This window comes from Micropterus dolomieu, linkage group LG02 (assembly GCF_021292245.1).
Source record: "Micropterus dolomieu isolate WLL.071019.BEF.003 ecotype Adirondacks linkage group LG02, ASM2129224v1, whole genome shotgun sequence".
Classification (NCBI taxonomy): Eukaryota; Metazoa; Chordata; class Actinopteri; order Centrarchiformes; family Centrarchidae; genus Micropterus; species Micropterus dolomieu.
The window spans coordinates 29014235-29019831 of NC_060151.1; the positions used below are offsets into that span (position 1 = coordinate 29014235).

Sequence of the window (5597 nt, forward strand, 5' to 3'; positions counted from 1 at the left end):
ACCAAGCTCCGTGTGTTCTCGCTTCTTTAATGAACAAAGTGTTTCAAAGTTTTGCACATTCTTTCAGAGCCAAAGCCAACACCTGTCTGATTCCAACACCAACAATCTGGTCGATCACTTCAATCATATCTGCTTGTCATCACTAAATATTACTGCTCCTCTAAAGGTAAGGCCTACGTCTAAAGCTAGTAAGCAACCCTGGATAAATGACAGCATTCGCAGCCTAAAAAGGGAATGCAGGAAAGCAGAGCGCAGATGGAAAAAATCCAATCTCCAAGTCCATTACCTCAGTCTGAAGGATTTATTAATTAACTACAATAAAATGGTTAAGGATGCGAGAACACACTATTTTTCTGAACTCATTACTACACATAAACACAATCCCAGGTTTCTGTTTAAGACTGTGGATCAGCTGGTAAACCCAACCCCTCCTTGTGCCTCAGCTGGAAGTAATGATGACTGAATTGTTTTTATCTTATTTTACCAATAAGGTGGTATCAATCAGAGCCTCTATTACCCCTGCGGCCTATTACTCAGAGGTTCCTCACCAGCAACAACAGAGTTTTAACCAGTTTTATCCCATCGACTTGTCTGAGCTTTTAAAAACAGTATCACAAATGCGAGTGTCCTCCAGCCCACTTGATGTTATACCTACAAAGTTTCTACTGAAAGTAATAGATTCTGTTGGGCCCCATTTGATCTCTGTTTTCAACAGCTCCCTATCTACTGGTTGTGTCCCTGATTATTTTAAAACGGCTTGCGTGAACCCACTTTTAAAGAAACCTGGTTTAGATCCCTCCCTCCCACAAAATTTTAGACCAATTTCAAAACTGCCTTTTATTGCAAAGATTTTAGAAAGTATTGTGTCCAAACAGCTGCTCACTGTACTGGAAAATAACAAATTATTTGAAAAGTTTCAATCTGATTTCAGGAAGTACCACAGCACTGAGACTGCCCTGCTTAAAGTCACCAATGACCTTTTAATGTCTGCTGATGAAGGTATGTGCTCAGTCCTTGTACTCCTGGACCTTAGCGCTGCTTTTGATACCATTGATCTCTGGTACTGCCCTAGAATGGTTTTCATCCTACCTGTCAAATAGGAAGTTTTGTGTGTCTGTAAACAACTATGTCTCCTCGTTCTGTCCAGTTAAATATGGTGTGCCTCAGGGGTTGGTCTTAGGACCCATTTTGTTTTCCTTGTATCTGCTTCCCCTTGGACATATTATCCATAAACATGGCATTTCTTCATATTTATGCTGATGACACACAAATATACTTGCCCATAAGATCCACAGACCCTGGAATGCTGAGTTCACTTAACAACTGCCTTTGTGAAGTTAAAAAATGGATGTCAAATAATTTCCTCCAGCTGAACTCAGACAAAACAGAAATCCTGGTCATCAGATCTCAGCAGATGGCAAATCAAATACTGCCATCTGCTGGTTCCCTAGTAAATCACATTAAGCCTGTGGCAAAGAACCTTGGTGTTTGGTTTGATAGTAATTTAAATTTCGAGCAGCACACCACAAAGCTTGTTCAATCATGTTTTTATCAACTTAGAAATATAGCAAAAATTCGAACTATGTTAACTTTTAAGGACACCGAGACCATTTTACACGACTTCATCTCATCACGCCTGGATTACAGCCTTTTCACCTGTTTAACCCAAAAATCTATTGATTGACTCCAGACTGTCCAGAACTCAGCTGCCAGGCTTTTAACCAGAACAAAGAAATATGACCACATTACTCCTATTTTAGCTTCATTACACTGGCTCCCAGTATGTTTTAGAATTGACTTTAAAATTCTATTGATCACTTTTAAAGCTCTTCATGGCCTCTCGCCTTGTTATATTTCTGACCTTTTAGTCCCATACGCACCAGCACGTAACTTGAGATCCTCGGGCAGAGGTCTGTTGTCTGTTCCAGAGTCTCGACTGAAAACTAAACGGGACAGAGCGTTTGCTGTCAGGGCCCCGAGGCTCTGGAACAGCCTGCCCAAGGAAATCAGGTCGGCTGAGTCACTGAACTCTTTTAAGTCCCTTCTTAAAACATACTTTTATAGGAGAGCCTTTCCCGATCTTATTTGACTTTATTTTATCCCTTTTATTTTATTCTATTTTACTCATTTTATATTTATCTTAAACGTGTATTTTAGTCTTTTCTTTTCTTTATCTTGTATTGTTTTTGTATTATTGTTTTTTGGGTATTATTGTCTTTACACTTGTTAAAGCACTTTTTAACTTGTTTTTGAAAAGTACTCTACAAATAAAGACTATTATTATTATTATTATTATTATTGTAGAAGAGGGTGTCGAGCAGGAACACGGGGGCAGCAGGTGACCCGCAGCCACAGATCCAGACTCCACAGCTCCAGAGCCAGAAACACCTGCAGGAAGTGATAGGAGGAGAGAGGAGAGGGACGAGAAAGCACGAGACTACGGGAAAGGGAAGTAGTTGAGTTAGTAACATGCAATAATGGGATGCATAGAGAGGTAGAGACAGAATAGGAGAGAGGAGCTCAGTGCATCATGGGAAATCCCCCGGCAGTCTAGGCCTATAGCAGCATAACTAAGGGATGGCTCAGGACTCACCTGAGCCAGCCCTAACTATAAGCTTTATCAAAGAGGAAAGTCTTAAGCCTACTCTTAAATGTGGAGATGGTGTCCGGTTCCACAGGAGAGGAGCTTGATAGCTGAACGCTCTGGCTCCTAGTCTACTTTTGGAGACTCTAGGAACTACAAGTAACCCTGCATTCTGGGAGCGCAGTGCTCTGGTGGGGCAGTAAGGTAACACCTGTTCTGAAACCAGAAACTCTGAGTTTGGCAGCTCAGCGTTCATCAACCCAGAGTTCAGGTTGAACCTGCTTTCTGAAACGGGGCTCTGGTGTTTTCCCACTAGCTCCCTTGTGCGGATGTTTGCTGTCTAACAGCCTGTGAGTCCGAGACAAAGGGTGTCTAAGCGTTCCCAATCCCTCCTTCACTCACCACACAAGGTCAGGTAAAACAGTGGTTCAGTTGCTGATTGTGCACGCATGTTGATCTTTTACTGTACTGATGCAGGCACCTTCCTGCAGTGGCTGGCGTGTATTCACGTAGTTCTTTCAGCCTCCACAAACACCACAAAACCTGGTGGGAGACTGTGCAGCGGCTGTGTTGCTGGAGAGGTTATGCACATTTTCTGCTGATATTGTGATAAAAATATTAAATCAACTATTTGATTTTATGATGTGGTGTCAGCTGGTGAGCTCCTGAGCCTACTCTTGATCCCACAGTTAATTATTTCTTTGACAAAGGTTTGGTCTTCACATCACATCTTTATTTCTAGTTCAGTTTAGCACATGAACACATTTCTGTTCTTGAGCGGCATTAAATCCACATTAACCATAAAATGTATGATTGAATAACAAACTGCTACCAACAGGAAAACAAAATCAAACAATGTAAAGATTTACAAACTGTTACAATACATTTAATGACACATGACCAGAACCAGAGAGAGGAAATGAATATCATATATACAGTGTGTGTATATATGAAGTCACTAGGTGGCTCCACCTCTTAGCAAAAGACAAAAGCAATCAGAGTGCAGATCTATTTCTATTTATGGATATCTATTAGTCTGCAGAAAACAAAGTGCTGTGATTTAAAATACAATAAACAATTCAAACAATATGTAATTTAATGTGAAATAGCTTGAGATAAGTGATATGATCTTAAAATGTTTAAATGCAAACATTTTATAGTTATATAGTTAATTGTGATTATATTTCTGTGGATGATTTCTTTTTTTTGCTTTCTGTGTCTCGGAGCTTCTGGAGGTTTCCTCTGTTTTTACAACAGCTTTAAAGAATCGCACACTCTCTATCTTTTAACCTTTTAATCTCCTCAGCTAGACCCCTGATTGTCTTGGCATATCCATCCTGCAACTTGTTTATTTCCTCTCTCAGTTCTCTCTGATGCTGTTCCATTAATTTTTTCCTCTCCATTTCTATCTCCTCCCGCTCTCTCTTTCTTTGTTCCCTTAGCTCTTCCCACAACCTCTTTCTTTCCTCACTCATCTCCTCCCTCTCCCTCTTTCTCTCCTCCTCTCTCTCTCTCCTCTCCCTCTGTCTCTCAGCCTGGAGTTTCTCAGTAATTTTCTTCATTTGTTTTTCATATTTTTCCTCAATTTCCCTTTCAAGTTTCTCTCTTTCTTCCCGTATTTGCTCTTCCTTTTCTTTCAGGATGCGTTGTTTCTCCTCTTTGATTGCCCTCTCGGCCTCTTGGAACATCTCGTTGGTGTAGTGGTGTCCTCCGTTCTTCTGGACTACATCTCTGATCTTCTGGAGGAGCTCAGTGACCTGAGAGCGATCCTCCATCTTCCTGTTGTTGAAGACGTGGTACTGGCCGTTACATCTGGCCACGAGTTGTTGAAGCTCTGAGCTTTCATTCAAGAAGTCCTCGATAGTTGTGTCTTCAATAAGGTCACCGTGGGTAAAGAGAACCATGCTGTATCTGTCTGCAGCCTGGCCAAAGATTTCTTGAATCTTCTGCACTGTCTGCGTTTCCTCCTCAGTGAATCTGCCCAGTCTGATGACCACCAGGAACACATGGGGTCCAGGAGCAGCAAAAGAGATGCACTGGCCCACATCTTTAGTTGTTTTATCCTCATCAAACCTGGTGTCAAACAGACCCGGGGTGTCAATGACAGCAACCTTTTGCCCATCCACCACAGCTCTGCCCTTAGCACAGTCTACAGTCATAGACTTTGCACTGAACTTTGATAAAAAGCACTTTTCTCCCAGGATGTTGTTTCCAGTGGCACTCTTCCCAATTCCAGTCTTCCCCACCATCACTATCCTCAGCTCCTCCTCATTTGATTTGGTGTTTCCTGTGTAGAACAACGAGTGACAATGAATACAAATCTACATCAGGTTGTACTTAATGCATCTTTAAACTGTCAGCTGAACAAGAAACTGCATGGTGGAAACGATCTGTCCAGATCAGGTACCCCAGTGTGCAATTTGGGGAGTTGGGCATGTAAGTAGAGTCAAATAGAGCAAGTCAATTTTTTTGTTGGGTCCATTTGAGATTGATGTCCAACATACCAGTTGTGAACAAAAACAGACACTGAATACAAATGTTGCATTTTTGAAGATCATAAGAAACGTTAAATAAAGTATAAACAGCAACACACCACTTACAAAACAAGAACAACTTACTTCAACATTAAGTTGTTGGTTGTTTGTGCTTTGCACCTCAAACTTTGGTATAAGCTTAACATTTTTGTCTGACGCAAAAAATAAACACATGTACAAAACATTATCAGAATGTGTGATTATTATACTGTTAATGCATTTTTTTTTTTTGGGACACACTAAGGTGTCTCTATAAATCAAAACACGTGATAATTCTAAAGGTATAAAATAAAGAATAGGCATTTAATGTGATTGTTGTATAAACTATGTGTATGTTGCAGCCAGAGACTAAGGCAGACACTGAGACATACTTTTAATTTTCAGTCATTTTTATTTCTCCACAAAAACAAAGGAGCATTTGTACTTTCTCTGTTGTCGGCCGGCAAAACTTACTTAAAGACACCACTTGGTGGCAGAAG

At 40.7% G+C, this 5597-nt stretch overlaps 1 pseudogene; it reads right to left on the reverse strand.

The window, feature by feature from the left end:
* The window catches only part of LOC123967403, a 27423-nt pseudogene that overhangs the window by 21411 nt on the left and 415 nt on the right, over nucleotides 1-5597 (reverse strand).